Source organism: Bos mutus, chromosome X, assembly GCF_027580195.1.
Source record: "Bos mutus isolate GX-2022 chromosome X, NWIPB_WYAK_1.1, whole genome shotgun sequence".
Taxonomy (NCBI): Eukaryota; Metazoa; Chordata; class Mammalia; order Artiodactyla; family Bovidae; genus Bos; species Bos mutus.
Genome location: NC_091646.1, coordinates 120,063,224 through 120,073,783, shown reverse-complemented (window position 1 = coordinate 120,073,783; position 10,560 = coordinate 120,063,224). Strand labels below are relative to the sequence as shown.

Here is a 10,560-nt window from a genome sequence, read left to right as displayed (position 1 = left end):
CCTCCACCCCCTTGGCACAAGATTTGCCTTCTTAGTTTCAGAATTCCTATCTTTTGCTTATCAAACATTTTGAATTTCAAGACAGTGTCTCTATGATGAATTTCAAAACCAAAATTTTGATTGAAATTCCCTGCATTTGACTGTTAGATCTCCCCAAAGTCTTGGTGGCCATGGTATATTTTTATTGGATGGAGGGGTAGGGAGTGATGATTAGGTTATAAAAAAAAAAAAAAAGCAATTTCTTAGAATGATCAGCCTGTTGATTTGGTTTATTCATCAAAATATTACCCTATTGTGATATGGACTGCCGATTGAAAACAGAGGAATATTTTGATAATGTAGTAATAATTTTTTAAAGCCCAGAATAGTAATAATAATAGAGAAGAAATGAGAGTCCCCTAATGTTGAGGATTTTGAAATGAAGAGATACTTTATGAATGAAACTGGATGAGTTAAAGGATAAGGCCAGAGTCATTATACCAGGTCCTGATGTTAGACTAATTTAGAAGGCCATGTATGGAAAATCAGTTCCAGGTTTATCCAAGAATCAGAACTGTTACTTATGTGTGAACCATGTATGTATATGCAGTAATATATATGATATGTACATACTATAGATGGCAGCAAGGTGGCTGGCTATTGTCAGTCACTGACTTGTGGGTATAGTAGGAGGAAAGATAGGTGAATCTCTTGTATTGTCTCTTTATGGACAAATTTCCATCCATAGGAAAATTGTTATTTAAGTAGTGCTGTATGCCATGATCAGAAGAATTAGCTTAAAAAATGTTTTGAGTACTTGCCAGGGAGTATAATTTTGAGTTCAGTAGCATACTGTGCCTTTTAATAGCTTGTCCAAGAGCAGGAATATCTATAGGAGGATTATTTGAAAGACATGGACATAATTCTCAGTGAGGCTGCAGTTGTCATTTGGGATATTAGAATTCTATATTGTGCATAACTTTCCTATGCATTGTAGTATGTTAAAATCCCCAGACCTTGCTCAACAAATTGTGCCCACCTCCCACCATTATAACAGTTAGCAGTTGCCTTCCCTTGGTTCCAAAGCCATACCCCACCCCTGGCTAGGTACGACTGCTGCTGCTGCTGCTAAGTCGCTTCAGTCGTATCCGACTCTGTGCAACCCCATAGACGGCAGCCCACCAGGCTCCCCCGTCCCTGGGATTCTCTAGGCAAGAACACTGGAGCAGGTTGCCATTTCCTTCTCCAATGCATGAAAGTGAAAAGTGAAAGTGAAGTCACTCAGTCGTGTCTGACTCTTCACGACCCCATGGACTGCAGCCTACCAGGCTCCTCTGTCCATGGGATTTTCCAGGCAAGAGTACTGGAGTGGGGTGCCATTGCCTCCTCCGGTACCACTGCTAGAAAATCTAAAATATACTAATTGACAACCTAGAGAACTGAGTACCCAAATCAATTATATAGGCAATCAACAGAATCCTAGTTAGTATTAATTTTTTTTTAACAAAAATCATAGCTCTGTGAAACTTTTCAGTGTTTACCAAAAGGATATATATTTTAAAAATTTTATTAAAGTATAGTTGATTTACAATGTTGTGTTAATTTCTGCTATACAGCAAAGTGATTCAGTTACACACACACACACATATATATGTATTTTTTTCCATTATGGTTTATCATAGAGTACTGAATATATTAATAGTTCTCTGTGCTTTATAGCAGGACTTCATTGTTTAGCCATCCTATATTTAATAGTTTGCATCTGCCCATAGGAATATTTTTATTAATAGAATTAATCTCTGATCTTTCTGAGACAGTATTGTCTTCTGGTCTCAGCAGCAGTTGGGTTTTGTGAGCAAATGGTTTCTTTTTCCCTTGTACATTCAGTGAAACTTGAAATTGCATCCATATTCCTATTGGCAGTTGGCAAGCTCAGAGCCAAAAGTACTGGTCTACCTCTGGTATGAACACCATTGTGTTCCAATCTTATTAATGGCTTCTTGTTAGTTTCTTGTGATTAGTTACCTTTGGCTCATATATTTTCTACTTTTAATGGGATTTTATTTTGCCACTTTACAGGAACACGTATAAATGTCTTGAAGTTCTTTTTGGATCAAGGTAAGCTAACAATGTGTACATACATTCACCTATATAATAAAGTTTATGTTGTGTAACACTTGCGGGATATAAATTTAAGCATATTTGTGATAGCCAAATAATTGTACTTTCTAATTACTAGCAACTGTTGGAAATTAAGATAAAACTTAATAGAAGAACTAAATTAGGGAATTTAATTCTTATAACAGCACAGTTTGTTTAATTTGCTAATTGTCTTTTCCTGGTACATAATCCTCGTACATTAAAAATAGTGTAACTCCATGCTTAGTAGGAATCTTGTCGAGTCTATTGCCTCCTGTAATTATCTAAATTTGAGCAGAGTCACAAACTTAAGGGATAAGATAATTTATACTGTGGCATGTGTTTGCTAATAATGTTAATTTATTATTTTCACAAATTATTTATATTTAAAATGAAATGTTGGCCTCATTATTTTTAGTCACTTATAGCTCTAGAATTTCAACAGCTGGAATGATACACTACCTTTCTCTTGGAGGTGTTTGTAAACAGTATTTCTGTTTAAGAGGTGGGGACATTTGTGGAAAGCAGCAACTGGGTGGTTAAAGGGTTAAAGTGAAGTCTCTCAGACGTGTCTGACTCTTTGTGACCCCATGGACTGTAGCCTTCTGTCAGGCTTCTCCGTCCATGGGATTTTCTAGGCAAGATTACTAGAGTGGGTTGCCATTTCCTTCTCCAAGGGATTGAACCCAGGTCTCTCGCATTGCAAGCAGACGCTTTACCCTCTGAGCCACTAGGGAAGCTCTTCCTCCTGTTGAAACACACTCTGAGCATGATAAGTTTTACTAACTTAATCACTATTGGCATGCACCATAGAACAGATGAATAAAATTGAAAATATAAATATTCAAGCAATAATACAAGGTGTAGGATACTTAAATTAAATGTTCCTGAATGTCAGAATGCTTTATTTACAAAGATTTCTGTGTCTTTGGTAGGAGACTGTTCAATACTGATTTGAAAATATAATAGTTCAAACTCTATACTGAATAATAATAATAATAAAAAACCCCCAAACCCCAAACTTCCCTTTCAGCCTGGAAGTTAGGTGCTCAGAAACAGAAGAAAGAGAAAAGCAAAATATTTGAGCTAGAATTAGGCAAGGCTTCGACCTGAAAACGTGCCTGTATGTGTGTATGAATGCATGTGCACATTCGTGTATGAAAAAACATGTGTGCCTGCCCAGGTTTTCTCTCATTGTCCCGCCGCCTGACATTGAAATGGTTTCTTTGATTTGGACAGAAAGAACATGACTGAAAAATACAGCTTTGAAAATCCAAATTACAAATTACAGGCTGTTATTAGGATGTTAGACTAGACGATGGCAGAGGGACAAGGCAAACAAGTCACAATGAAATTCAAGAAATAAAAAGATATGCTGCCAAGAGAGAACTCACTGAGCTGCTGGCCCTGATTTTTTTCCCCCTAATAAAATGATTTTTGAGAGGCTGCTCAGCCAGCAAGGTAAACCATTCTCACAATTTAAAAGTGCCAGTCATCTGTAAAGCCTGAAGCCGAGACAGAAGGAAATTTGTGATGAAAACTAGGATTGTTACTTAAAAGTCAGAAGATAAGAAAGAGACAATGAAGCTCCTATAGCCAAGTTAATTAGGGGCTTGGACTCTACTTCTGGATTTTTCTTCTCCTGAAGCTTCTCTCCTCTCTTCCTTGCTTTGGCTGCCTTCTTGCCATTAAATGGCAAAGAGAAGAAAGAAAGGAATATACTAACCAAGCCTATATTGTAACAGTGGTTGGCCCAAAGCAGTGCAATTCAAAGGTAGAACAAAATAGTCAAGTTTTGCTGTTTATCTTTCTAGTTCAAATTTTCATAACCAGATAATGATCACTTAATCATCTGTCAATCGGTTGAGTATAAGTGTAGCACTTGTGTGTGCAAGTGTGGGTTTGAAGCCTGGCTGGGATGTCTGCAAGTTGAATTGACCTATTTTCTTAGAAATAAGGACAGCCAGTGAAGCAGAATCTATCAAGGTGAGGTTGATAGACAAATTACCCAATTGGACAGATGTATTTGTGTGTATGGACATTAGAATGGGGACCAGCATTAATCATTCTGCGTTGTCACTCACCCTGAAAAATCTTTGGATATGCTATGGTAATTTTAAAACAGTAATGATCATTTTTAAGGTAAGTGTGTAATTTTTGAGCAGTTATAGATTTACAGAATTACTGAAAAGATAGTGCAGAAAGTTTTCATATACCTCATGTCCAGTTTCACCTATTAGCTTCATATATTAAGATGGTACATTTGCCCATTAATAAGCTAGTATGCATATATGATCATTAACTAAATTCCATACTTTATTCAGATTTCCTCAGTTTTTCTCTAGTGTCCATCATCTGTTCCAAGATCCCTTCCAGGATACCACATTACATTTAGATGCCACATCTCCTTATACTCCTGTAGGTTTTCATGATTTTTCAGACTTTGCTTATTTTTAATGACCTTGCCAGTTTTTAGGGCTCCTGGTGAGGTTTTGTAGAATGTCCATCAGTTTAGGTGTGTTTGATGTTTTTTTTTTTCATGATGATACTGGGGTAGTGTGTTTTGGAAGGAAGATCATGGAGGTAAAGTGTCTTTCTCATCACATTACATCATAAGTACATGCTGTGAACATGGTTTCTCACTGTTTATGTTGACCTTGATCATCTGGCTGAAGGAGTATTTGTCAGTTTTTTTCATTGTAAAGTAAGTCTCTTTTCCCTCTTTTTGCATATTGTCCTCTTTGGATGAACGTCACTATGAGTAACACATTCTTGAGTGCTCTGCTTCCTTAAGGGCTGTGTATCTACATAAACTCTTTGGAATCCTTCTCCTTGGTAGAGGAACTGTCCCCCCTTTATTAAATCCTTTATTTATATCAGTGTAGATTCATAAATATTTGTATTATAATTGGCATGACAAACCAGTACTACTTTATTTTGTTGTTCAGACTGTTTCAGTTCATTGTTGTGACTGTGGGGTGATTTTTTTTTTTTTTTTGTGCATTTGTAAGTATTCTGGCACTTGAATGAGATGCTCCAGGCTCATGTGGCAGGTTGACTGATTTTTTAAAAATATTGAATCCAACCTTGCACACCTGTAATAAATCCCACTTGGCTGTAGTGTATGTAGTTACTTTTTGATTTGCTAATATTTTGTTGAGGATTTTTGCATACATGTTAATGAGATTCGGTTTGTTTTGCTTTCCTGTTAATTTCCGTGAAATTAAAAGACACTTGCTCCTTGGAAGAAAAGCTATGACCAACCTAGACAGCATATTAAAAAGCAGAGACATTACTCTGCCAACAAAGGTCTGTCTAGTCAAAGCTATGGTTTTTCCAGTAGTCATGTATAGATGTGAGAGTTGGACTATAAAAAAAAAGCTGAGCACCGAAGAATTGATGCTTTTGAACTGTGTTGTTGGAGGAAGACTCTTGAGAGTCCCTTGAACTGCAAGGAGATCCAACCAATCCATCCTAAAGGAAATCAGTCCTGAATATTCATTGGAAGGACTGATGCTGAAACTCTAATACTTTGGCCACCTGATGTGAAGAACTGACTCATTTGAAAAGACACTGATGCTGGGAAAGATTGAAGGTGGGAAGAAAAGGGGACAACAGAGGATGAGATGGTTGGATGGCATCACTGATTCAATGGACATGAGTTTGAGCAAGCTCTGGGAGTCTCTGATGGACAGGAAAGTCTGGTGTGCTGCAGTCCATGGGGTTGTGAAGAGTCGGACATGACTGAGCGACTGAACTGAACTGAATGTCACCTGGTCCATAGTTTTCATTTTATATAATGTCATCTTGGTATAGGGAAATGATGGCCTCATAGAATGAGTTAGGAAGTGTTCCCTCCCTCTGGGAAATATTGGTATAATTTTTTCCTTAAATGCTTGGTAGAATTTATCAGTAAACCATCTGGACCTGGTGACTTCTTTTTTTTTTTTTGAAGACTATTTTATTCATTCACTTGCTTTAATGACTCATCTAAAGAGGTTTGTATCTATTTCTACTTGTGTGAGTTTTGGTAGTTTATGTGTTTCAAAGAATTGGTCCATTTCATCTAAATCATCAAATTTGTGGACACAGAATTGTTCATGATTTTCCTATATTATCCTTTTATGTCCAGAGAATAGTAGGGATGACCCCTCTTTCATTCCTAGTATTGGTAACCTGTGTATTTTTTTTTTTTTTTTTTGGTTAACTTGGCTAGAGGTTTAAGAATTAAACTTTTTTTTTTTTTCCTAAGGACCAGGTTTTGGTTTTGTTGATTTTTAAAATCTATTTTCCAGTTTTAAATTTCATTGATTTCTGCTCTCATTTTTATTATTTAATTCTGCTTTCTGTAGGCATAAATTGCTCTATCTACAGTTTCCTAAGGTGAAAGCTTAGGTTATTGCGTTTTTATCTTGTTTCTTTTCTAATGTATGCATGTAATGGTATAAATTTCTTTTTTAAACCCTGCTCTTGCTGCCTCTTGAAACTTTTGCTAAGTTGTATTTTCATTTTTACCATCTGAGCCATGTGGGAAGCCTCTCAGATGGTAAAAATGGGGGGCTTTGCAAGTGGCTCAAATGGTAAAAATGGAAATACAACTTTGAAAATATTTTAAAATTTCTCTTGGGACCATTCTGTGACCCATGTGGTATTTAAAAGTCTGTTGTTTCAATTTCCAAATATTTGAGGATTTTTCCAGCTATCTTTGTTACTTATTTCTAGTTTAATTCCACTGTGGTCTGATAACATACTTTGTATGACTTTTATTCTTTTAAATGTGTTAAGGTGTGTATTATGACCCAGAATGTGGTCTTTCATGGTGAATGTTTTTGTAAGCTTGAGAAAAATGTGTATTTTGCTATTGTTAGAGTTTTTTTACAGATGTCAATTAGATTGTTGATTGACAGTACCATTCAAGTCAACTATATTCTTACTGATTTTTCTGCCTACTCAATCTAGCAATTATTGAAGGGGGAGGTAGGAGCTGAAGTCTCCAGCTGTAGTAGGGTTTTCTTTTATTATCCTTTCAATTGTATTGAGTTTTGCCTCATATATTTTGATGTTTTATTGTTAGGTGCGCACATGTTTAGGAATGTTATATCTTCTTAGAACATTGATTCCTTTATTATTATGCAGTGCCTGTTTTTATCCCTGATATTTTTCATTGTTCTGAAATCTGCTTGGTTTAAAATTCATAAAGCTACTCCAACTTACTTTCTTTTGATTAAAGGTGCATCTTTTTTATCCCTTTGTTTTTATCCTATCATTTTTGTTTAAAAAGTATCTTTTTTTGTAGGCAGTATATGATTGGGTCTTGTTTTGTATCTAGTATGGCAATCACTCTCTTTTAATTGTTGCATTTAGAACATTCACATTAAAATAATTATTAATATATGTGAGCAAATATTACCTACATTTGTAACTTTTGCTTATTACCAGAGGTTTCTTTTTCTGCCTTATTTGATTTTAATGGAGCATTTTATAAAATTCACTTTTTTGTTTTTTTAGAATTCAGTTTTTATCTCCTCTATTAGTGTAGCAATTATATGTCTTTAAGAAATTTTTAGTGGTTGCCTTACAGTTTAAAATATTCATTTTTAACTGATATAAGTATGCCTTCAGATAACAATATTGTATTTCTTGTGTAGTGCAGACACCTTATGACAATGTATTCATAATTCCTCCCTTCCATCCCCTGGGATATTTTTTTATCCATATGCTGTAACCATGCAATTCATTGTTACTATTATAACTTTAAGCAGAAAAAATATATTAGATCAGTTGAGAAAAAAATTATTTTAGCTTCATTTATTCCTTTTATGATGCTCTTCCCTTCTTTGTGTAGAGGTAAGCTTCTGATTTCAAAGATTTTCTTTAGGCAGAAGGAAAATTACCATTTCTTGCAGGACAGAATTCTCTTACTTGTTGCTTGTCTGAGACAGCCTTTTTTTTTCTTCATTAAAAAAAAATTTTTTTTTTGGAGTATAGTTGCTTTACAATGTTGTGCTAGTTTCTACTGTACAGCAAAGTGAATCAGCTGTACATATACATATATCCTCTCTTTTGAATTTCTATCCCATTTAGGTCACCACAGAATATTAAATAGAGTTCCCTGTGCTATACAGTAGGCTCTCACTAGTTATCTATTTTCAGCATAGTATCGAAAGTGTATATGTGTCAATCCGAATCTCCCAATTCACCCCACCCCTCCTTTCCCCTTGGTTTCTGTATGTTTGTTCTGTATGTCTATGTATGTATTTCTGCTTTGTAAGATCGTCTACACCAATTTTTTCAAATTGCACATATGTACTTTAATATAAGGCATTTGTTTGTCTCTTTCTGACTTACTTCACTCTGTATGACAGTCTCTAGTTCTATCCATATCTCTACCAATGATGTGATTTTGTTCCTTTTTATAATGAGTAATATTCCATTGTATATATGTATCACCTTTTCTTTATCCATTCCTCTGTTGATGGGCATCTAGGTTGTTTCCATGTCCTGGCTATTGTAAATAGTGCTGCAATGAACATTGGGGTGCATGTGTCTTTTTGAATTACAATTTTCTCTGGATGTATGCCTAGCAGTAGGATTGTTGGTTTACATGGTAGTTCAATTTTTAGTTTTTTAAGAAACCTCTACACTGTTCTCCATAATGGCTGTATCAAGTTACATTCCCACCAACAGTGTAAGAGGGGTTCCCTTTTCTCCACGCCCTCTCCAGCATTTATTGTTAGTAGATTTTGTGATAATGGCCATTCTGACCAGTGTGAGGTGATACCTCTTTGTAGTTTTGATTTGCATTTCCCTAAAAATTAATGATGTTGAGCATATTTTCATGTGTTTGTTGGCCATCTGTATGTCTTCTTTGGAGATAATGTTTATTTAGGTCTTCCACTCATTTACTGACGGGGTTATTTTTGGGGGTGAGGTGGAAAGAGGAGTCTTATTTCCAAACCCACAGGACAAAAGTCTAAGGTCCCTTTTCTCCAGCATCCCACCCAACCCACCCAGAATTCCAGGGGATGGTTTTCAACTCCCCTGGACAGTGTTTTCCAGCTTCACACTCTTGGCTGCTTCTCCAAACAGCTCCCAGAAACTCCCAAACTCCAGTTTAGAGTTGTTACAGTTGCCCAAGTTGGCAGTTTTCTCTTCCAGCCCACAGTTGCTCAGCATGAGGTGGGGCAGCTGCTGGGTGATCAGGCCCCTTAGCTTGGAGGGGTTCAACGGCTCCTTCCCACCCTCCACCAAATGCTGGTGGAAGTCCTTGGTCAGGGTCTCACTGGTCCTCTCACGTCCCTGAATTCCTGGGCATCCTCAGAGTTGGCTGACCAACACTGTCTCATGGTGCTCAATGCACTCTGTCCTGTGGTGAGAGTTTTATCCTACAGCCAGCCCCAGAGGAGCTGATGGCTCATAATCTGCTAACAGTCGCTGAGACAGGACTGGAGGTGATTGGGTTGTTTTTTGATAGTGAACTGCATGAGATGTGTGTATATTTTGGAGATTAATCTTTTGTCATTTGCTTCATTTGCAGATATTTTCTCAATTCTGAGGACTGTCTTTTCATCTTATTTATGATTTCCTTTGCTGTGCAAAAGCTTTTAAGTTTAATTAGATCCCATTTGTTTATATTTGCTTTTATTATCATTACTTTAGAAAAGAAAGAAAGAAAAGAAAGTGAAGTCGCTCAGTCGTGTCCGACTCTTGGTGACCCCATGGACTGTAGCCTGCACTAGGATTCTCCATCCATGGGATTCTTCAGGCAAGAGTACTGAAGTGGGTTGCCATTTCCTTCTCCAGGGAATCCTCAAAAAAGACCTTGCTGCATTATATGTCACTATTCTGCCTGTGTTTTCCTCTAAGAGTTTTATAGTATCTGGCCTTACATTTAGATCTTTAATCCATTTTGAGTTTATTTTTGTATATAGTGTTAGGGAGTGTTCTAATTTCATTCTTTTACATGTAGCTGTTCATTTTTCTCCCCAGCAACACTTATTGAAGAGACCATCTTTCCTCCATTATATATTCTTGCCTCCTTTGTCATAGATTATATGACCATATATGGCCTTTATTATGTTGAGGTGTGAGGGTTTATATCTGGGCTTATATCCTATTCCATTTATCTTTATTTCTATTTTTGTGCCATTACTATACTGTCTTGATCACTGTAGCTCTGTAGTATAGTCTGAAGTCAGAGAGGCTAATTTGATTACCCCAGCTTCATTTTTTCATTTTTTCCCCTCAAGATTGCTTTTGCTACTCTAGGTCATTTTTTGTTTCCATAGAAATTGTAAAATCATTTGTGCTGGTTTTGTGAAAAGTACCATTGGTAATTTTATAGGGGTTGTATTGCATCTGTAGATTGCTTTGATTAGTATAGCCATTTTCACAATATTTATTCTTCCAATTCAAAAACATGGCATATCTCTGGATCTCTTT

General features: G+C 36.3%; 1 pseudogene; it reads right to left on the bottom strand.

Annotated features, from left to right (window-relative positions):
• Positions 1-9,150: 9,150 nt before the first annotated feature.
• On the bottom strand, positions 9,151-9,464 carry LOC102281815 (protein S100-A14 pseudogene; annotated as a pseudogene).
• Between the last annotated feature and the right edge of the window lie 1,096 nt (positions 9,465-10,560).